The sequence below is a fragment of the Myotis lucifugus genome, unplaced genomic scaffold (genome assembly GCF_000147115.1).
Source record: "Myotis lucifugus unplaced genomic scaffold, Myoluc2.0 scaffold_368, whole genome shotgun sequence".
Classification (NCBI taxonomy): Eukaryota; Metazoa; Chordata; class Mammalia; order Chiroptera; family Vespertilionidae; genus Myotis; species Myotis lucifugus.
Genome location: NW_005871416.1, coordinates 373,453 through 397,594, shown reverse-complemented (window position 1 = coordinate 397,594; position 24,142 = coordinate 373,453).

Here is a 24,142-nt window from a genome sequence, read left to right as displayed (position 1 = left end):
GAACAAGTTCAGAAAACGTGTCAGAAGTGTTCCTGCTACTGACACTGCACCACAAAACAAAACTGTAGAAAACTTAAAATGCAATGATTATAGAAATTTGAAGTGAGCCGGATGGATGTCAGTATCTTATTAATCACCCTGTATGATTAGCTAAGACTCATTGATGCTGTTGTCTGGTAGGGAAGTCGACAGAAATCTTTAAGTGACACCAGGCAATGAAAAGAAAACAGTTCACAGTTAACTAACAGAGTGGACCACACTTCTGCTACATTCCTCTGGATCTCTAGGGAAGTGATATGATGATGCCATGTCCTTCCTTGTCTCTTTTTGCATGAAAGTTCTCCTATGTATCCGGAGAGTATTTCAAATATATAAGGCTAGTGATGAGGAGTTTAGAAGTCTCTGATACAAAGGCCATGTAGAGGAATTCTGAATTCATTAATATTAATTTAAATTCAAGGTTTGCTCCTTCTGCTTTGTATTATTTTCCTTGATCCCAGTATCTAAGTTACTCGTTTAAGAACAACGGAGATCACATAGAACTGTCTTCCAGGTTCTATGCTAACAGCCCCTCACGGTTCTACCATTAGCACCGATTTACTTACAGAGAAGCTGGAGCATAAAGAAGTTAATTAACCTGTCCATGCTCAAAACTAGTTCATGGGGAAAGTGGAGATTTAACCCTCAGCAGTTTGTCTTTGTAGCTGTGTATTCTGCCACGGATCTGTTGTGTGTTGTGTTTTTTAGTTTATTAAAGAATTGCCTTTATTTCTAAAGGAGAGCCAGTGTGTACTTATTAAGTCAGAATAAGATGTGCCTTTCCTGCTACTGCTTTCCCACAGCCCATGGGACACCCTGCTCTTCGCTTTCATAAAACTCCTGGCAGGTCTGTGTTGGTGCTTCTGCTCCAGGGTCGCGATCGGTGTCGGTGTGTGTTTCTTTTGATGCAGGAGATGGACCCAAACTGCATCATTTCTTTAAAATGAGCATGTGGTGCAGAGCAGGAAGACAATGCATTCTCGTGGGATGATGAGCAGATGTGTTTAAATGTCTATTTTATATGGTTCATCTTGTGTTTAAATGTCTATTTTATATGGTTACACCATCATATTCATTTCATTCTATGACTGGAGAACACCACACTTCCGTCGGGAAGTTGTAGGTCTGTGTTCACTCACAGATGGGTAAGGCTAATATAAGGACAGAATTTGGGGTAAAGATGGAAGATGAATTTCACTCCTTTACTTGAAAGTCTTAAAATCAAGAATTACATTTTAGACACATTGAATTTGAGAACCTCCAAAATAAGCAATCAGTTGGGTGTATATGGGCCAAGGAAAGAGAAGTAGAAATGTTCAAACAAAAGATATCAAATGATTAACGTTTTAAAAAATAAGTTCCTACATAATTATAAAGTAAAACATAATTATATCATTAAGAAGAAAAAACAACCTGGAAGGGAAAATAATTGCAACTAGAGGACCTAAAATTTAGGAATATTTACTATCTGTAATTCTGTAACAACAAATGTAAAAATCCATTCTAAATGAAGGAGTTGTTTGTACAAGAGGAATTAGAAAATCTTTCTGTATCTTTTACTACATAACTCACCCCAAAGCTTAGTGGCTTAACTCATCACTAGTATTTCACACAATGTGCCCACGCGTTCACTGTGAGCTGGACCTGGGCATCGACCCGGGGATGTTCAATTAGCTCCTGTCGTGGGAGCTGCAGGCTGAGTGTGTCCTTCGACTGCACTCCCAGGTCTGGGTCTTGGGGTGATGCCTGCAAGGCTGGATCTCTCTTCTCTCTTCTCTCTTCTCTCTTCTCTCTCTCTCTCTCTCTCTCTCTCTCTCTCTCTCTCTCTCTCTTTAAACTTTATTTTATAAATTGTCCTTGTTAACCACCACTTATTATTCCTATGCAATCCTAATACTATTTTTGTCATCCCAACCACTCTGATTAAACTCATATCTCATCACGATTCACTATATTTCCTCATAAGTAATGAGACTGGGCACTTGGCTAGAACTGCCTGCTGTCGTTTTGATTGGCCTATAAGTGTGAAATCTGAGAAAACAAAGGATAAGGTGCACAATCAAGTAATAAAGAGTGTCGAGGATGAATGGATTGCCCTTAATAAGAAGAGGAAAGATGACTGAATCGCTAATAGTGAACAGTGCAAAAGAAACAGTTATTCTTTTACAATTTCTTCCCAATGCTCTCATTTCAGGTTTGAATACTTGATGTCTTTTATTTGTTCTTTTATCAAAAATCTCTGATACAGAGCCCTGCTACCTACGGATCTGGCTGCATATATTTGTCTTTCCGAGAGTACAATTCCACTACTGAGGTGCCACGTGATATCCACAGTATCTATTCAGTTCATATTAATGAACCATATCTTAAAATTTCACTAGAAAAATAATTGCTTCACAGACATTCTGCACTCAGTTCATTAAAAAAAAGTAATTACCCTATTAATGGTTTGGGGTTATTCCCTTTAGTAAGTGAATAAAATTAGACTGAATTATTTATTAAATGAGAATGATTTATGGAGCTTTAAGGACACACATATAATTTTAAGGGATTCCATTTTTCACAGCCTTTGGAAAATATGCCATTTTGGTTCATTTAAATTCTGCAATTCTGACACTAAAAGCAAAGGGAACTTTGTTAATCTCAACTATAGTCATCAGCTCTAAAGGACTATCTATCAGCCCAAAGTAATGTATATACAATAAGAGAATATTTGGGATTTTTATACAGAATTAAAAGGACTACTGTTTAACCAAACATGCATGCAATGAGTATTTGAACCTAATTTTAGTCACATACTAGCAGCCACTGCAAACACATGGTTTCCTAATGCCACTATGCTGAAACAGCATATGGATTATATTTTTAGGCAACCTAAAAACTTAGAGTGAAAATAAAATCTGCAAATCTAAGTGGAAAAAAATAGCATTTGCTGTCACTACAGAAGGTGTTACTCTCTCTTAATAATCATAGTAAGGGATGTAACGACACAAAATAAATTTAGAAGAAGATGGGAAAAATCTACACAGGAAGTGCCAATTTGGATAAATAATTTCTGTTGACTCTATATGATACTTTTCTTTTCACAGGAGAGTAAAATACATCTTTATGGTAAGTTAGGTAATTTTAATTTAAAAATTTCATTACTTCAGTTCTGTACACATCTTTTTTATTAAATGGCTTGGAAATCTAATTCAAAATCTCCACTTCATTAATATGTATACAAACAGGAAGGAAACAGTCATGTTTATTCAGTGTTACTGGCTGATGGAGGAGTGAAACCCTGAAATCCGTCTCCCCTTTTTTGTGATAAAACATTAGTGTCATTATTTAAAGAAACACACCTCAAAAAGAAAAATAGTTCTCAAAACTACAACCTAAAAAATAAAATGCATTTGGCAGCATACAAATTTAGATAGCCTTTTAAAACACATTCTATTTTGAGGGAAGAAGTAAAATTTCTAAAGAGAATTGGGTTTTGAGAGATGTAGTTTTACTCATAAAAGCAGTAACCGGAAGATATTAGACACAAATTGAAGATACAAAGATGTGTATGGTGCTCTCTTTTCAAAACAATTTTAGTAATCCTTGATTCCTCTAATAATAATGTTTTATACTTATAAAATGCTATTACAGTTAGTATTATTTTAATAAAATTGATTTATGAACATGACTTACAAACTACAAGACAAAGGCTCAAGTTATTTTTAGCACAGCACATTCACTTATTTAAGCATCAGAACTGAGTGTCTGCTGTAGGCAGACTCATTGCCTAAGTGCCATGGCTCGCCCAGGTACATGCACCCAGATGCTGACCGTGACCGACCTGCCATGGGGATGAACAGTCAGAGCGGAATGAGAATAAAATGAAAAACTGACACGGGATAAGAAGCAACATAAGCAAGGAAAAGGTTCATTACAATTAGGGAAACTGGAACTGATTTAAATATGGTTTGAGGAACATGGACAGTGTCAGGAAGGACCTTTTGTTCTACCCTTTTGGTTCCTTCTAGCTGGTCTAATTAAATCGGCACAAGACAGAGTAACTGGAAGAAAAAATAGTTTTATGTGTATGAAGGTCCCATAGAGATGGGGCTTAAGAAATGATCAGCGCGAGTTGTTTCTATGCCTTTAGATAAAGAAACAATACATTTGTGATGAGCTGACAAGACAAACAGACGCAGGCTCCTGAGTTAAATGGTGAAGAAACCAAGCGGAGCCTGTGGACACAATTTTCTCAGGCCCGGAGTCCCTCTCGGGCAATGAGATGTCTCTCTACCTCTTGGTGCAGGGCAGGCGCCCTTCCCACAGGTGATCTGCTTCCTGCTTCTGTGGCGAGAGAGAAGGGTGGAGTGTCCTTCCTGCACTGGCTGTTTCTCAAGTAACTTTATATATACTAGAGGCCCGATGCATGAAATCCGTGCAAGGGGCTCGGCCCTCACAGCTTCATCTGGAAGGTCATCCAGAAGGACGTCTGGAAGGTTGTTCGGCTATCCAGTCTAATTAGCATATTGATTTCAGAGAGGAAGGGAGAGGGAGAGAGAGATAGAAACATCAATGATGAAAGAGAATCATGGATCGGCTGCCTCCTGCATGCCCCACATTGGGGATCAAGCCCACAACCTGGGCATGTGCTCTTGACTGGGAATCGAACTCAGAACCCGTCAGTCCGCAGGCCGATGCTCTATTCACTAAGCCAAATAGGCTAGGGCCCAAGTAACTTTAATTCAAAACAATCACCATGCCTGCCCAGCTGGTGTGGCTCAGTGGCTTCTTATTTTCTATTAGAGTAAAAAAGTTCATTAAAATAAACACCATTTGGAATTCTGGATATTATTTTGAATGCCCAGTTAATACTCTCTCAATAAAAAAAAAAACTACTCAAACTATAATAATAAAGACATAACAAAAAATTATGAATAGTAACTATCTCTGTGACACTTGGATTTAGAATCCGACTACTAAGATATAAAATTTTCTAATGCTTGATTTGAATACAGTTATTAATTTAAAATAAAATTTTATGTTATAATTTTAAGGTATATTATTATCTAGTAACTAGAGTCCTGGTTCTTGAAATTCGTGCATGGGGTGGGGGGGTGGGGGTTCCCTCAGCCCGGCCTGCACCCTCTTGCAATCTGGGACCCCTTGGGGGATGTCCAGTTTAGGGATCAGGCCTAAACCGGCATTCAGACATCCCTCTTGCAATCCGGGACCGCTGGCTCCTAACCACTCGCCTGCCTGCCCAATCACCCCTAACCACTTGCCTGGCTGCCTGATCGCCCCTAACCGCTCTGCCTTGGCCCCCACCACCGCGGCTTCGTCTGGAAGGACATCTGGAATGATGTCCGGAAGGTCGTTCAGTTGTCCAGTCTAATTAGCATACTATGCTTTTATTATTATAGATGTGTATAAATGTTTAATTATCATATGCTTGTTTTAATTGCTCAATTAGTGCATTGACAAAAACAAAATCACGATTGTCTTAAATATGGAAAACAAAGGCTATAGTCATTATATCAGAAGCTAAATTTCATGTTTGGGAGTCCAGTTTGTTACCAAGTTGTGCAAATTTTCAAAGTGACAGGATATAAAATGGAACCAATGACAGTTCCCAGCTAGATCCTTTGCTCAATTCTTCACATTAGAAAACCCTGGACTCACCTTCGCACCATAAATGCAAAGTTATGGCTGCATTAAAGAGTTCTGTCATCAAGATTTCTAATAAATAGCCCCATTTAGTTTTTAAAACACAGCAAGGTTGGGAAACACAATAACTTAACTATCTCATGGCTTTAAGACCTATGTTTACACATTCTTTCCACAGAGATTTACGGAATGCCCACCCAGTGCCAGCCACACTTCTAGGCACTAAGAATATGGCAGTGAATGAAACAGACAAAATTCCTTCTCTCGTGTAAATATTATTATAGTTTGGAGACATAGATAGTAAAAAGGTTAATATAAATATATATAGTGTTCCCAAAAATGTATACACTCACTTTAACAGCTGATATCTCAATTTTGAAAATGGAATGTATTCTAAGACACTGCCTTTATAATTATTCAAAGTGTGTGCATACATATATGATATTTTATATAAAAACTAGAGGCCCAATGCATGAAATCATGCAACAGTAGGCCTTCCTTCCCCTAGCTGCCAGCACCGGCTTCCCTCTGGCACCCAGGACCCGGGCTTCCCTCCAGCCCCGGCTTTTGTCGGGAAGGGCGTCCGGAAGGACGTTCGGTCTAATTAGCATATTACCCTTTTATTATTATAGATAAAAGAAGTTGGTATAAGTAAAGGGTATTAAGGAGAATAGAGAATTCTGGAATTCTGCCTCCTTGACCTTCTCCATGGGCTTTACCAGCTGTGCCAATTTTTTATAGGCCAAAAAGAACTCTGAACCCCACAAAAATTCCTGCCTTTCTTACCTCAATAAATGCTATTTCTACCTACCAACCTACTCAAGCCAAGCAATCCCAGAGTTATTTTTGATACCTCTTTCCCTCATCCCTTAAGTCTTCTCCCTCAACAAGTTCATCTTTGTCTCCAAAGTAAATCTACCCTCCATCCGTTTGTTTCCTCCTTTCAGGACTAACATTCTAGTCCAAGTAGAGGCCCACTCTCCTCTTGACACCCTGCTTTCTTTGCTCCACTAAACATGGGAATTATTTTCATTGCAGAGCCTTCACACTGAATTTCTTCTGCCTAGAATGTTCTTCTCAATATTGTGTAATATATATTTATTTTTATTATTCAAATGCAAAATCAAATTCATGCAGAACCCATGGACACAGACAACAGCATGGAGAAAGTCCATGTGCAGGGTAGGTGAGGGTGGAGGGGTCGATGGGGTAAAAGGGGACATCTGTAATACTTTCAACAATAAAGATAAATTTTAAAAAATTAAACAAGAAACACACACACATAAAATACAATGTCTTCTTTGACCATTAAATTAAAAATAGTATTTCCCACACTCTCTCTGCACTGGCTATTTGATTGATTGGTTGTGTGATTGATTTAGAAACATCTATCCTCATTGGAAGTTATTTTCATGTATGTACTTACTCACTGTGTGTCTTCCCATTCTAGAATGTGCTCTCTATGAAACCCCCTGTCCTATTTACTGTTGTATCTTCAGTTCCTGGCCCCATACCTGGTATATTGTTAGTCCCCCACCAACCTTGTTGGATAAATGAATGAACTACAGGCTCAGTCCCCAGCAGGTGCATGTGACCTGCGTGTAATCAGAACAGCTCACAGCCCAGGGTTAGAGGACATGGATGACCTTCCCAGGTCTTTGTTTTGTGGACATTACATTTTATGGTTCTGAATTTCAGTTTTCTCATCCAAACCCACGAAACATACAATGAATTTATGGCAAATGCTTCCTCCTGACATTAACATCGATCATATAAACTATACATGGTTTTGAACGGATTTCAAAATAAGCAGTTGAATGATCTAGAATTGTTCCCAAGTTTAAATGTGGGAAAATTATTTTGCTGCTTCATGTGCCATCCGTACCCATTTCCAACACCAGGGAGATCACGGAGGCTCTCAGCTCCGTGTGGCTGTTGACAAGCTGGCCCATCAGCATTCAGTTGCAGGCGCATATGGAGCGGCCTTATGCCGGCCTGGGTCCTGCCAACAGCCTAGCAGTTCTGGGTCATCGATTGCCAACGACTTTGACGCATCTCTGCCTACACAGGCCCTGACGAAGACCTGAACACGAGCAAAAGCCCCCAGACACTGGCTTCTCTCCGCTGGTCCTTCAGCAAGAGAACTGGGGAACCCGGCCAAGGCTACGACCCGAGAGGAGAGCACACCTATTATATCCGGCGGAGCTTCATTTTTCATGTCAGAATAAATGTGCCCGGCGTTTGTCTACAGCTTTTGATTCTCCTATTGCTGTTGGAGAAAATGCACACTTTTTACAGCATTGGGATTTTTATGTTAATTTTTTGGCTTTAAATAACTAAGCAGAGGGTCCTTTGGATGCTATATTTAAGTAACATCTCCACCTTCTTGTCTCTTGGGAAAGATGATCTTACAAGCCGCTCCCAGCAAAGCTCACTCAGTCCATCTAGCACCAACCTCAGGGCATCTGCTCAGGCTGGTTGTGCCGGCTCCAGACTTCAGAAGGCCCAGAACAGGAGCCACCCATCTTACTTTGTCTTACTTTGGCAACGCCTACAGGTGCCCCTAGGAAGCCCTCCAGTGAGGATGCCTCTGATTAGATATTTTTTTTAGAAAAAGAAAAACCACTTGACTTGGTCTAGCTACTGTAATCGATTGTTATTTTCATAAACATTGACACTTTATTCAAAAAATAAGAGGAAGGTATTTTTCACCCATTTTGTGAATTTCATCTTACATCATTTATGTTCCAAGCAATACCTACAAAGTACTTAAGTTACTTAGAGAAGAACAAAACACTGAAAGTGAAACAATTTTTTAATGGCAAAAGCATAAAAGCAACCCTCATTTTTCCTACTGTCTGGACAGAAAACAACCCTCACAGAGGAGGAAGATATAAAAATAAACCTTAGACAAGACAATGGATCACAGAGGAAAACACTTTACACGGTATCATCCTCACACTGTTCCAGTCCCTAGGTTTTTCTTCCAAGGTTCTCTATAGTCAGTGACTTAAATAAGTTCCGTCTAAAATGGCAAGGCATAAAATAAGACTGCTATAAACGGGTCGTCCTCACAATGCAACTAAATGTTCTGCTTTTAGACAGCCACGGCTTTGATTTTATTTCTTAGGAAGGAAGAGAGTTTGATAAACAGTGCTGAGTGCTTTCAATTTAAAATGAAATGGAGGAAATGAGTCTAAATTATAGGTCTTACAAATCTGGGATATTTTAGTTGCACAGAGAAGTGTCAAGCTATGCTAAAGAAATCGTGAATTCTAACTTAACACGGAGAGGTTAAAGAGAATTAAAACATAGTCACTGATGGATTACACATACTCTCTCTTTTCCTAAAGCTGAAAACGTGGAAAATGTTTGTGAGGACAGATGAGTTAATAGTTCCATGTGCATAAATGTGAGGTTTCATATAATTCCTGAGCACCTCTCCTCAGGGGAACAACCAGCACACACCTGGGGTTCCTGAGGGCTCACAACGGGGACAAATAACGCAGTTATGGGCTACGGAGACTCACCAAGCACGTTACCAGCATACAAGTTTTTTTAAATTAATAATCTTATTCCATTATTAATTATTTATTGATACAGAATGTTTATCATCTCTCTAAAAGTGAGGAGTATTTAGTAAGAACAAGTATATTCCCCAAATTTTAAACTTTCTGTTATCTTCATTGCATCAAAACAATCCATGCTAATTATTCAGATTTTATATTCAGTATTTTTGATGTTAAGACAAAATAGCAATAATAACCTTTTGCCTCTTACAGACTATGTTAAATTATAAGTAAAGGAAAGCAATAATTTCAATTTGAAGGAATACAAAAATGGACATGTAATGCCATATTGTACACGTCAGCAAAACTACATAAAAAGACCATCAGTAAGTAGATCTCTCAAAGGAAATTCATATTCCCCAAAAAATAATGGGGAAAAGGGGAAAAGGTTAAAAGAAAGGAAAGAAGGTGGTTGGAAAAATACAAATGGCAAATGATCTGGCTTTAATTAAAGTGGTTATTTATTTTAATTCAATTTATTTGGGTGACATTAGTTAATACTAGTTAATACGATTATATAAGTTTCAAATGTACAATATTATATCACCTGTATATTGCAACCTCTAAAATATAATTAAACGCTAAAATGATTTAGAGCTGATATCTGGTACCTTCTGAAATAAGAAAAAAAACAAATAAAAAAAAAAACCCACCCTTCTTTTTACCCTTGGAAAAAAGCCATAATGCTAGAGAAAACCATAAGTAATTAGCCTTACATCTATGGGATAACAGCACTGCGTACACTTTTCTAGGAATAAAACATAGGCATATGCAAGGTTTTCATTTCCTGAAACTGGTTAATTTCATTTTAACATGAGAAAGTGTTTAGCTAATCGTTCCTCTTTAGTGGGCCTAAGGTATTTCTCAAAAAAAAATCATCAATCTCTCATTGATCAAGGACTTTGGCCAAAGGTTCATTTCCAACTCCTTCCAGACACAGGGACCATGCTCATACCAGTGGAGATCATAGATATGGTTCCCTAAGATCAAAGACCTTGCTTGCCTGGCTCACTGTTGTAATCCTAATTTCTAGAATGGTGTCTATAGGAGGAAGTTGTTTGTATGCGTGAGTGAGGGATGGGTTTACTCTAGATCTCCCAGGTACCGCGGCCACATTATGGCGAGGGTCTTGTGAAGCAATCAGCCTCATTGTCTGCCTGGACCAGGGGAGGTTCATTTTTTCTGCAAGGGCTGAGTGTCTCCTGTCCTTTTGAAGAACGCGGAGGAGGGATGACGATAGAGTAATGATAAAGGAAAGTGGTAAAGGAGTACTGATCCGTTATTTTCATGATTAGTTGTGCTTATAATTCTTGAGAGATTTGCCTTTTTGAACGATTTTAACTTCTCCAATAAAATTAGACACACTATTCTATGCACATTCTGTAAATTGGATTAAAGAAAATAAGCCCACATGATTCATAAATGACTGCTGTAAAAATAAATACTTTAGATATTTAAAATATTTATACTCTGGATAGCGAAAGAATATTTCATAGACTTTATCTTAATTATCCTGTATTCTAATTTACAGAACTTTTATTAAAGAGGTTCTTGCACATCAGAATATTATTCAGAAGCAATAATATATGATGCCTCTTTTGGGATTTGTCTGAGGAATGGTTATCAAATCATCCTTTACTCTTAGGTGTATTATACTACCAGTCCACTCCTCACTCCCTATTAAGTTAGTAAGCAATTTCTCAAAATATCACTCCCAAACACACTCCAAACTGTTCTAAGAATTCTGAGCAAAATTCTTCATATCTGGACATCGTGTGAAATGAGACTACCCAGAAAAATATGCCCACTTGTTTCTTAAACTTGCTCAAGTAGGAGAAATGAAACAGGTTTAGCAAAATTCAGACAATCCCAGGCAAAGACAAAGAATAAGGATAAATATGTCTTTTTTGTGGTTAAGAGTATAAAGGAATTAAGTAGGCTTACCACGTCTTTCAAATATATCAAGATAGCCTCCATACTAGGAGGTACAGTGCAGACATTATTGTAATGGTACTTTCGATTTCTCATCTGCTTCCTGTCCTAAATGAGTCACAGTGGGGCAGCAGTACTCCAAGGACATCTGTGTGCAAGAGCTTGAAATACTGAACAAAATAGCATACAATCCCCAGTGCCTTCTTTGATGATTCTGAGTCACTAAATATAGGGACAAGCCCCAAAGTATGTATTTTTAAATATATTTTTATTGATATGGGAGAGGAAGAGAGAGATTGAAACATCAATGATGAGAGAGAATCATTGACCGGCTGCCTCCTGCACGCCCCACACTGGGAATCGAGCCCACAACCTGGGCATGTTCCCTGACCGGTAATGGAACCGCAACCTCCTGGTTCATAGGTTGATGCTCAACCACCCAGCCATGCTGGCCTGGCCAAAGTATATATTTTTAAATCTCCCTAGGTAATTTGTTGGACGCCAGATTTTAAAACCTCTTTTGAAATGTTCATATGAGATTGCTTTGGGGAAGTCCTGGGCCCTTCACATTGGGGGTTTTGTTGCTACTCAATACCATCTAAACATAAATGAAGTTTTTGAGGTTAGTAAAGAGAAATAAACTGTATACTCTATGATGACTTCTGTATTGATTTTGAACCTATTATAGAAGTTACTTTCCTGTCAACTTAGAGAAAAATTGGTTTTCCACCTTCCAAATGATTAGAGTCTAAAAATGTCGAAGGCTTTGAAAAGAGTTACTGAAAAGGGTGATATCTCTATGTCATGGATAATCCTCTTCCCACCAGTAATGTACACTGGTCTGTAGATAAGAACTACAAGAGTGTAATTGGTTGTCTATCTACTCAGGGCTATTTTAAGTAAACTTTTGACACTTCAACTTTAGATTTCTTGTATAATTTTTAAATCAAATTTCACATTACTTGTCAAAATATATATAGATACCAAGACAATTTCAAAATTGGTGTAACAACATTTTAAAACTAATGGAGAAGACTATATTAATGAACTCTAGAACACTATTTCTTCACTCCCCATTAACTTTATTTTTAGAATGATTTGGGGGGAGGATGGAATATTGAAGAAAAGGAATCAGAGGACTCATAATTTACATAAGAACCCTTATAGGAAAAATATTTTTCTCTTATATTTCAACATTTTCAAACTAGAAAATGAATAATAATTATCATATGTTAAGCAACAAAAGTATTATATTTTTCATCATGTCATTTCTTTAATATAAATCCAGTAAGACTTGCTGTCTTCCATGTGCTAATATTTGAACATAAATAAGATATAACAGCTACTATTAAGAGGTTCAAGCTGAGTGAATAAACATTACAGCTATCTGTAATTTTTTAGTATATTTTTATTGATTTCAGAGAGGAAGGGAGAGGGAGAAAGAGAAAGAAACATCAATGATGAGAGGGAATCATCGATTAGTTGGCTCCTGAACACCCCACAATAGGGATCAAGCCTGCAACCCAGGCATGTGCCCTGACTGGGAGTTGAACCATGACCTCCTGGTTCATAGGTAGATACTCAACCACTGAGCCACTCAGACCGGGCCTGTAAGTAAGTTTTGACCACAACTCAAGTGTTCAAATTCTACAACAGAAGCCTAGATGTATGTTCTGATCAGGGGAGGTAATAACTATCACTATGAACACTGATGGGGGATATGAAAGGATTCACAGCGAAGCCACCTGAGCTGGCTCCTGAGGTGAATGATACAGCATGGGTTCAAATACCAGCGTCCTGACCTGACTTATGCTTCCATGGGAAAGGGATTTATCCACATTGGAAATGGGAAGCAGAATGCCTTCCTTGTGGGACTGTCAGGAATATTAAATGAGCAAATACATGTACAATGTCCAAGAATTTGAAGCATTCCGTAAATCTTGTTTTTTTAACAGGAGTAGGAATTTTCCAAAAGGCCAAATTAAGACAGAAGAATCCATATGGTTGAAATGGAAGAATAAATGAAAGGTCTTAGCTTATTCAATCATATAATTTGGTAAACAATGCAATTAAAAAAATTAGTGAAAATTAATTTGGAATGCAATACTTCCAACAATAAATATTTAAAAAATAATAGTAATAACAAAAAATATTCTGCAGCTGACCAAGAATGAGACTTCATTGGGAATAAACCTGAATTCTTACATCTATGCTTTAAATACAACAAAGATGGTTAATTTTACTACAGAGAGAATAATCTGTAAGGAGGCACTTGTAAGCACCCAGTAATAAAAGGGGAATGTGAGAGGCAATAATGATAGATTTTGATGACCAATTGAATATTAGGAATAAGATAGAATGGGGACTGTTGTAAGTTGTGTCTTAGGCGACAATGTAGACTCATGTAAGTGCAACTGGAGAGAGACATGAAAGAAAGTTAATGGTAAGACAGAGAAGTGGGACTCAGGCGAAAGAATTGGAAGGATCGGTAGTCATTAAAACCTTAGAGCTATCAAGTAATACCACACTTGAGGAGAGCCTACTAAATACGGCCTGGGTGGCTATTAGCAGCACATTTATCTTTGAGAGCAGAGGACAGAAGACGAATGTTATGGTTTGAGGATAAAAAAGAAGTAAGGTTTTGAAGGAGACACTCCCTGGGTTAGAATCCCGAGTTTACTTCATGCTATTTGCATAACCTCCGGATATTGACTGATCCTCTCCAAATGCCAGTTGTAGGATTAAAAGAATTCTTTATTGAAGGAGTTGTTTGGTGATTGGATAAGCAATGCAGCAGAGTGTCTAGAATAAAATAGGTTCTCACTAAATGTCAATTATTTACTATTATTTTTATTATTCTCTTTTCAATAACATTTGCTCAATTTAATGACATAGGACCAAAGCATTTGGTTGAGTGCTTGATCCTTTTCTCTTTTCAACTCATTTTTAACTGAACCTCTTGTTTATATATCTATGTCACTACTTATTAACATATTCCATTTTTATTCACCCATTATTTATTGAGAGCCTATCATGAAGCTGAACTTTACAATATGATGCAGAAGAGATCAGATATGAAATAAAGTATGTCTTTGCCATTGTTATTAAGGAAGAATAAACGTTAAGTCTCTGGTCACCAAGAAACAGATTCTACGTTTATAATGAGAAAGAAAAGCAGCCGCTGACATTTAGGCTCTGACCTAACATCACAGCTAGGTCTCCATGTTCCTTGCTGAACATCAAAAATTTCACACAACATCAACATCAGACAAGGTCTCTGTGACCTTGATAGATCAAGACAAAAACAAGACCATTTCATTATCACACCTGAGCACAGACAAAAGGTGAGCATTTTTCAACCACAACATTCTAAACATCCTCACTTCAGGCTACCATGAGGGACTGCTGCGTGTTTATCAAGAACAGCTTCACGCTACTCTGTCCAACCTATGGATACGATTTATTGAGAGATTCCATCATAAATTTCCCCTGCTTCCTGGAAGCTCAAATTCAGCCTGAGTCCCTGCTTCTTTGAACTGCCCCAAAGCATCCTAGGATAGCCGGAATCCCAAAACAAGGGCTTCCTCTCCTCGTGCTAGTGAGACGCCCGATGGCTGCCCGGGAGTGCCTTCTCACTGACCATAATGAGTAATAGACCCAACTGGCTTAACTAGAGGTGTGCTCCTGGTCGTGTTTGGCTGGAAAGCATTGACGACAACTATGAAACAACACTACGAGCAAGTGGTAAAGATGTTCAGCTTGGTAATGCTTTTGGATTAAACACGCTGTCCGGACTAGCTGTGTACTAGCTATATTTACAATATCGCATGGAGCCCATCTTTAGGATTTATTGATTTAAGATTTTGAAGACGACGTTAGTATTTTATTTTCAACAAACTCCTAATATATTTTTGTTGAACTGAAACAAAAAGAAAGTGAATTTCCTATGCACTGTCTTGTGTTGTCAACCAAGACAAACGCCCCAGCGAAGGGAGTTAACATTAAGCCTCTCTGGTGAGGTTTAGGGCCAGTGGAATCCACATGAGGGGGTTTACATCTTAGAGTTGTAGCCACTAGCTTTGAGTCTGCTATTCGGATCGAGGCTACCCAGCCCTGAGTCCCAGTCCGCGAAGCCTAGAGAAAGAAGGACAAAACAAAGGACCAATGCGAATGAAATAAAGGAGAGGCCTTGGAGGACACAAGAAAATAGGACACCAAACACCGTTTTCTCTGCGTCTCCTGCTCACTTTCCATTCAGTGTTTCTGCTTCCTTCTCTTCCTCCATCCCTCCCCCACTTTGCCTTTTTTTTTTTTTTAACAGTATGGTGCTTCAATGTTGTGATCCAAAGCAACTTCCTTATTTCTGGTTTTCTCCCATGACATATATAAGGTGTCCCACAAAAAAAAAGGTCTATACACACTTTGAATAATTATAAAGGCATTGTTTATTAAAATGTATTTCACTTTCGAAATGGAGCTATCAGCTGATAAAGTGTCTATACCTTTTGGGACACTGCATTGAACAGGCATTCAAAGGCAAGCTCCATATTTTAAGACATAAATGGAATAAAATAATGAGGTAATACTGATGATTATGCGGGAAAACTCTCTACTGCTCTCTGTGTAAGCAGGACTTGGTCAGGGAGACCCGGTGGTAATGGAAAACACCTTAAAGGCGTATTTGTGTGGGTGATTGGGAAAGTTGCCAATGAAAATTGGGATGTGGTAGTAGGGAGAGGAGGAAGGTAAATTTCTGTTTAAACTATTGTTGGCAGTTCGACTTCTTAGGAAACATGCATTACATTTCAAGTGAACGCTTCTGGTAGCAGCAAAGTTAATGGATTGAATGCTTCCATTTAGCTGTCTTGTAATATGCCCATGAAAAGCAAGGATTTTTGACTAAACTCCTCTGCCATACTTACTTTATTTTCAAATTTTTACGCATTTAGTATCATATTAAATACCTGTTTTGTTTGTTTTTTCTTAATATGCTTTCATTGGTTCCAGAGAGGAAGGGACAGGGAGAGAGAGAGATGGAAACATCATAATGAGAGGGAATAATCCATCTGTTGCCTCCTGCACGCCCCACACTGGGGACTGAGTCCACAACCCGGGCATGTGCCCTGACCAGGAATCAAACCATGACCCCCTGGTTCATAGGTCAACACTCAGCCACTGAGCCATGCCGACCGGGCTATCTGTATTTGATTTTCACATATCATATTGGATCTCAAAAAAGAGGAGAGATAGCCCCACCTATCAATCCTGAGTCCTGGTCTGGAATAAGGTTATTGTATGGACGTTAGACAGAGGCCTAGTGGACATCCTCAAATATCCTGCATGAAGGCCAGGCACTAAGCTGCCCCAGGACCATCAGAGGAGAATGGGAGGAATGGATGCCAGGCCAGAGGCTTAAAGGGTTGGAAATCATGTTAAGGAAACACAGCTGAGCTTTACCAAGAGCGCAGGAGGAGGGTGGAGTTACTGACAAGAGCCAGCGTGAAGGGGTCACTGAGTAAAGGCAAAGGTGCCACCACAGAATTAGGGGGAATGCACTCCTTTCTGTAATTTCAAAAACCCCAGGAACACAGCCTCTACCACAGAAAAAGAGGTGAAGAGGCAGAAGCCTGAATTTGACTAAGCTTACCTTTGAAATACACTGTATTCTCAGTCAATTTCTTTAGAAGGAAATTTTCTGAGAAAAGAGTAGGAAGTTTTCTGCCATCACGAAGAATGAGGCCCCAGACAGATATTAAGCTTGGCTTTCAGAATAATTTAAAGAGCAATGCTTTTTACGTTATTGAGTTAGTGGGCTGTAGACCTGTTTAAGTGTGTTTTTAATGTTGTATTTTTCATTAAACAAAGTTCTGGGAAGTTGTAGATCCATTTGCAGAAGAAAATGTGTATTTAGTATGATATGCACTTAGCATAGTGGCCAGTGATATGAAAAATGATAAAAATTCACTGCTTTTTATGTCTTGATTTCAATAATGTCCTTCACAGAGTCAACACTATTAAATGTGATTGAAGTAGAGTGCTACAGTCACCCCCAACCTCTCCTATCAGTTTATCATCCTTTTTCTTTTGAGTGGCTCTCATCTTCACTTGTGGTAGGAAGAGAAGGAAACAAGAATGAAATTATTAAAAAGTTTTTTTAAAAAAAGATGTTTAAGGCAAGAGATTTAAACAAAATGGAAGCTCCAATTACATGAATGAATAGGGCTAAAGAAATAAAAGGTTTTATCCATAAAACAAAAAGAATTGGATGATATACTGTATTAGAAGAACTGAATCAAAAGTATCTTAAAACAGCTCTAGTGGGTTTGGCTCAGAGGATAGAGCGTCAGCCTTTGGACTGAAGGGACCTGGGTTACATTCCGGTCAGGGCACATGCTCCGTTGCAGGCTCGATCCCCAGTGGGGGCGTGCAGGAGGCAGCCGACCCATGATTCTCTCTCATCATTGGTGTTTCTATCTCCCTCTCCCTTCCTCTCTGAAATCAATAAAAAAATCTATAGTTTAAAGAGTGTCTTAAAACAGTAAGGTGACTTATTTTTCACAAAACAGTAAGTACTACAGGGAGCAGCCCTGCAGGTGGCTATTGTGGCAAGGATGTCACCAAGGATAGAGGTTCTTTCTCTCTCCCTGTCACCTTAGCAGTTTGGGCTTAGTTATCCCAGAATTGGAAGATGGCCCTTGCAGCCCAGAACATTACCTACAGAAACATTCATGTCATGTAAAAAAATAAACATAAACAGATGAATCATGTCTGCCTCACTTCCTCCTGGTCAGACCCTTCTCCTCTCTCTCCTCTCTGTCCTACTCCTCCCTCCTGCCCCCTTCCTACCACTTCCTTCTCCTGTTCTCCTGTTCTCCTCTCTCCGGGAATCCTTACCCAGAGCCTTTCAGTAGCTTAGGACAGATGCTGTGCTTCCGCCTAAACCACAGAAGGAAAGAAAGTGTCCTCTCCCACGATTGGTTGAAAATGTTGGGGATGGAGAAGCAGCTGAGTGGACATTGGCTGGCTGATAGGTACCTGACAATTTGACTGGAAAGGAATAAATGTAACTGTAAGTGCTTGCTGTATACACCACTGCAGGCACCACTTGTCTTAATTTAAGGATTCTTCAGGGTGGAACTTTAATATTGTGTAAAGTATAAAACAAATTATGTAAAGGGTCAAAGAGAATATCAATTCTATATTTAATTGCCAGATATAATTTGAAAAGCACATTATATTCTCTCTGGAAAGTATAGCAAAAGCAATGATTTCATTTGACTATAGGAAAATGGCATATACACCTATTTTTAGCTGCTGCTCAGCTAACGATGCAACAGAATTGGTGTTACAAGAAAAAGTTGACTATCAGCAATCACAGGAAATAGGGACAGATAGAGGTTAGAATGTTGCTATAAGCTTGTTAACATACTTTCTAAAATGAATAATTAAAACTCCTTAAATTATTAGATAAAAAATACTAAAATACTATGAACTTGTTATTATTTTCATATGTCCATATTGCATTATGGAGGAACCTATAATTTTTCATTAATTTTCTTAAATCAAGGCAAAACAAGAAATTACTCTGCATATTAAATAAAAGTATTTAGGGATTGACACCTACAGACATAAAAGGCAAATCATACATAATGGACATGTTAACTATTATCTTAAAAGAAACCACATCCTAAAATGAAATCTCTAAGCTTGTGACTTGATGTATCTCATGCCAGGAGGAGGTGGTGGGGGAAAATGGAAGCCGTGTTATTCAAGAGAAGGGTAGTTATCATTCCATTGACATTTTTATAATGAAAAAAAAAACACCAATAGTTGACTTAAAACAAAACAAGAAACCAGAAAATACATCTGCACCATGGACATAATACACTGCATGCTTAGCTTAAAATATATGTTCCTTATTGGTAGTTGTATTGTGATTCCCGGTGGAATCTAATTGCATTTACAGCCAATTAGCAACGGGAATGCTGGGTCCTGCAAAGCATCATCGTGAGTGACCAGGCGTGAGACGCAGCTGCGGTGGCTCTCAGACAGCAGGAAAGCAATTCCGGTCGGCGTGTCAGCGAATCTCAGCCAAATTAGGTTGGAATTGTAAGACATGTGTTATGATATTTTTATTTGTCTCCAAGTGGGAAACATGTTTTCATTGAAAATTATTGTTCAAGCTAATAAATGCTGTTAGGATACAGAAACAAACTCTTTCCTAAGAGAGGGCAGGAGGAGCAGATATAGAAACAGATAAAAACATGAGCTTGAACTGGTGGGGGACACAGTCCTTGAACAAGTTCCTCGGTCTGCTTCTATCATATGAAACTAAAAGGAAAATTACCTGTAATTCTAAATATCCAATCACTCTTATCCCAAGGAAGACAAAGAGAACAGCTAACTGTAAAAAATGTATATGTAGTAGAGCTATGCAGAGAGATTTTCAGAAGACATGGATTTAAATTTAGATAATAGTGGTTAACAACATTATACGAGTTTCAGAGTACAGCATCATAACTCAGTATCTATATGCACTACAGTGAGCTCACCACCAAATGTCCAGTTTCTATCCATCCCCTTACATTCGACTACCTTTACCCATTTTTCACTCCCCAAGTCCCTTCCCCTCTGGTAACTGTCATTCTGATGTCTGTATCTATGAACTGTTGTTTTATTTGTTCATTTCTTTGTTATTTCATATTCCACACTAGAGGCCAGGTGCACAAATTCGTGCATGGGTGGAGTCCCTCAGCCTGGCTGGCAATTGAGGCCTATGGGGTTGGGGGGCCGGCCAGTGGGGGGGAGGGACCCCAGGAGTCAGCCAGCCGGACCCCCCAATCAGGGACTATCAGAAGGGGGGGCAGCCAGCAGGGGGGAGGGGTTGCGGGAGCACACTGACCACCAGGGGGCAGATCCTGAGTTGAGCGTCTGCCCCCTAGTGGTTAGTGTGCATCATAGCAACTGGTCAACGGGTTGTTCCGGTTATTTGGTCATAACAGTCACTTAGGCTTTTATATATATAGATATGAGTGATATATGAGTTTTGTTGGTTTTCATCTGACTTATTTCACCTAGAATAATACTCTAATACTGTTAGAAATGGCAATGTTTCACCTGCTTTAAGGCTGAGCAGCAATCATTAGGGAAAACAGTATGGAGGTGCCTTCATATCCTATAAAATAAAAGGCTAATATGCAAATTATCCTCCTGGGAGTTTGACCGACCAGGAGTCTGACCACTCACTATGATGTGTGCTGACCACCAGGGGGAGTGCGGAACAAAGGAAGGCCCGGCTGGCAACTGGCAGCGGGGGAAGGAAGGCCCCAATCGTCCCTGATCGCTGGCCAGGCCATAGGTACCCTACCCATGTATGAAATTCATGCACCAGGCCTCTGGTTTAAGAATAGAACTATGATATGATCCAGCTATTCCACTTCTGGGTATATACCCAAAGAGCATGAAAACACTAATACAAACAGATTTATGCACCCCTATGTTTACTGCCACAAAATTACAATAGCCAAGATTTGGAAACAACCTAAGTGCCCATGAATGGATGAATGAATAAATATGATTTTTTAAAATGACAAATGTTGATAATATATGCATGTGATCAAGGATTACTACAAAGGACTAGCATGGATTTGTACAAATGGCAAGTATCAAGAAGGCTAAACACTAAAGTTTTAATTGCAAAAAAAAACCCATAAAAAATGTCAGAGAGAAAACATTATTGTTCTTCACTGTGTGTATAACAAAAAAGCACAAGAATATTCTAGACCAGCCGTGGGCAAACTATGAATAAAACTAAAAAAAAAAAAAAAAAAAGACCGTACCCTTTTATGTAATGATGTTTACTTTGAATTTATATTAGTTCACACAAACACTCCATCCATGCTTTTGTTCCGGCCCTCCGGTCCAGTTTAAGAACCCATTGTGGCCCTCGAGTCAAAAAGTTTGCCCACCCCTGTTCTAGACTGTTTTTTGGGGAACTGGTTAAACAGTACCATTTAGAAAAGGCACAACTATTCACTGTGGTTAGAGAGAAAAGGCCAATAGTTGAGTTTGTAAGTAATGTCTGACAACCAAAGATATCTCAGGATGGAACGCGGGTCTTGGAGATTAGTGAATGTGCTGTCACCAAAAGTGTCCAAAAATCGATGGTATCAAGCAAAATGTGCGTTGCTAAGCTAAAGGATTTTACACTTCATTTCAGTGCTGGGCCTCTTTGATGGCTGCTGACCTGGCTAGCTGGAGTGTTATCATCTGCCGGAAGGAGCATGGTGTCTGCAGGTAAGCACCCACAAGGCCAGTTGCTCTTTCTTAATTAGGAAATTATCAAATTTAAAGATGTTCCCTAATGTAATTTGAGATCCTTAAAGTCTTGCTTACTAACCAATGACAAGCAAAACATATCAATCACCAAGGGTCAAATTTTTACAAGAAAAACAAACTTGAAAACATAAATATGCCTCAAAAATATGAGCTAGGGAACCTGAACTTGCATATTTCCTCTGAATAGTATGTGGACTAGATATCGATTCACATCCTTTCCTGGGGTTAGAAGTTGTTGTTCTAGCGACACTGCTCATTGTAGGTGGAGGACTATGGGTGAATGCTGAGCGCTTCTGGGTGGCGCTATCCTTCTGCACTGAGAGCAGGAGTGACGGTGTCACTAAGGGAAACACGTGGTGGTAGACTTTTCCCATGACAGGAAGAGGGACAGACACAGAAACACTGTCACAGGAACAGGCTGAGTCTGTAACCTGCTTCTGAAATAGCATTTTCCCGGTCGTTTACCATTGTTTCATCCAGTCAGTGAGCCACGAGCACCTGCCTTCTGCAGAGCACAGCCTCCCACCTGGAGTTTGCACGGATTCCAGGACGCCAGCACCGAAAACAGCACCTCGAGTTCACTGTCACCACAGAGCCCTGCTCGGATCTGAGGCACAGAACTGCCGCCAGCTGCTATGCACACGTTCCCTCCACCGAGGAGCTGTTCTATTGAAACTAGAAGCCTCTGAACACTCCCCATTCCTGGTCTCCATGCGTCCACCAAGCCTGTCAGCAGGGCCACACCTGGCTGTTTACAGCCAACACCCCGAATCTGTGCGCACAACTGCCTTTCACTGGCTCACCCACTCACCCTGTCAAAAGCACACGGTCCGCTGGCTGCCCTGGCCTTGCCTCCTCACCTAACCCCATCCTCCCTCCCAGCATGGTTTCTCCGTGACACCCCTGGGCTCCGAGGTGGAACTGGGTGGCAAGCGTCTCCTGTTTTCTAGTTTGGCAGCAGGTCAGGAAATCGACGGCTTCCCTTTGGTTAAACTCATCTTTTGGTGTCGTTTTCAGCTTCGCTGTGGCGTTGAGGAGGCAGGAATTACGCCTGTGCCTCACTGAACACCAGGAAGTATCACGTGCCTGGCATACAGCAGGCAATCGGCGTATATATGTTGGTTGAAAGGACAAATAAATGACTATCTGAATGAATAAATAAAATGCTAAATAACCATATAAAGTGGAAATAATGGAAGTCAATAATCTATACTACTACTACTTTTTAACATTTCTCATTTGTTATCAAATCTGAACATCCTTTGTTGCTGTAAAAAGCTGGGACTCTGTCCTTAAAGGAATTTCCAGTTGTTATGACTTTGCTTTCCCAGGGACCAAACCTGCAGCGTCTTAACTTTCTAATTTTTATGTGGCCAAAATGTCATCATAATATTTATATAGGTCACTATCCTTTCAACCCAGTAATTTTGCTAAAGTTCTCCCTTTTCTATGTTGACATAGTATCACTCAAAAAAGTATAAGGACAGGAAATATAACAATGAAATTATTTTAGCTTGCCATATCACAAAGTTATTTTAAAAATATTTATTGAATGCCTATTTGTGTATAAATTATTCTAGGAGATAATATCTCATTTAGTTCCTACTCAAACAGTTACCAGAACCCCTTTGCACTTTTAATAACTATTGAGAACCACAAAGAACTTTTGTTTATGGGGATAATACCTATCAATATTTGCCATATTAGAAATTAAAACTGGCAAATTCTTAAAGTATTTAATTCATTGAAAATAACAGCAATAAAACCATTGCAGGTTAACATCACATAATTTAATAAAAATATTTTTTAAATGTCATGACATTGGTTAACATGTTTACAAATATCTTTACCGTCTGGCTGAACAGAGGATAGCTGGGTCCGCACAGTCGCTTCGACGTTCCAGCTGCTGGGGTGGCCTGTGCCACAGCCGCTGGGGCTCCGCTGGCCATTGGGACAGGAAGGGAGAGAAGCCACAAATATTGGCCTCGTATTATTTTGACCTCATAGACCCCGTGAAGCATCTCTGAGGTCTGCCAAGGTCCCCGAACTACACGTGGAGAATCCTTGCCGGGAATAATCTTCTGAGTAAATATTAGCACATTTAACCTGCGGAAGCTCAACCTCAGGGACATTAAGTGACTTGCCAAGAAGACAGAGGACGTCGTGGTGGCTGCAGACTGAATCTCCAAACTCTGATTCAAAGCCGGGTTTATCCCAGCGATACTTTTAAGCTCCATTGTGATTCCCATGTGTGGTAGTGTGTCTATGGACCAGGGAGAGGAATTTCAGCGGTTACATTTCAAACAGCTCGAGATTGCACTTTGGTACCAATTAAAATGCATTTTCTTAAACTGTTTGGTCCAAGAAAATGGAAAATTCATACGCAATTTTGCAGAAGATGCCACAAGAAAGAGGAGTCTGACAGCTGGTTGGTGAAAAGCTCTTCGATATTCGGTGAGAAAAGGGACTGAGCTCAGGACACCAGGATAAACAGGAAAACATGGCCAACACCTGAGAAAAGTGCCTCTGTTCTCTGGGGTGAACTGACAAAAGCTGACCCCCTGAACCTGGGGCTCGCGGTGCTGGCAAGGCTGGGGTGGAAGATCGGTCCTCGA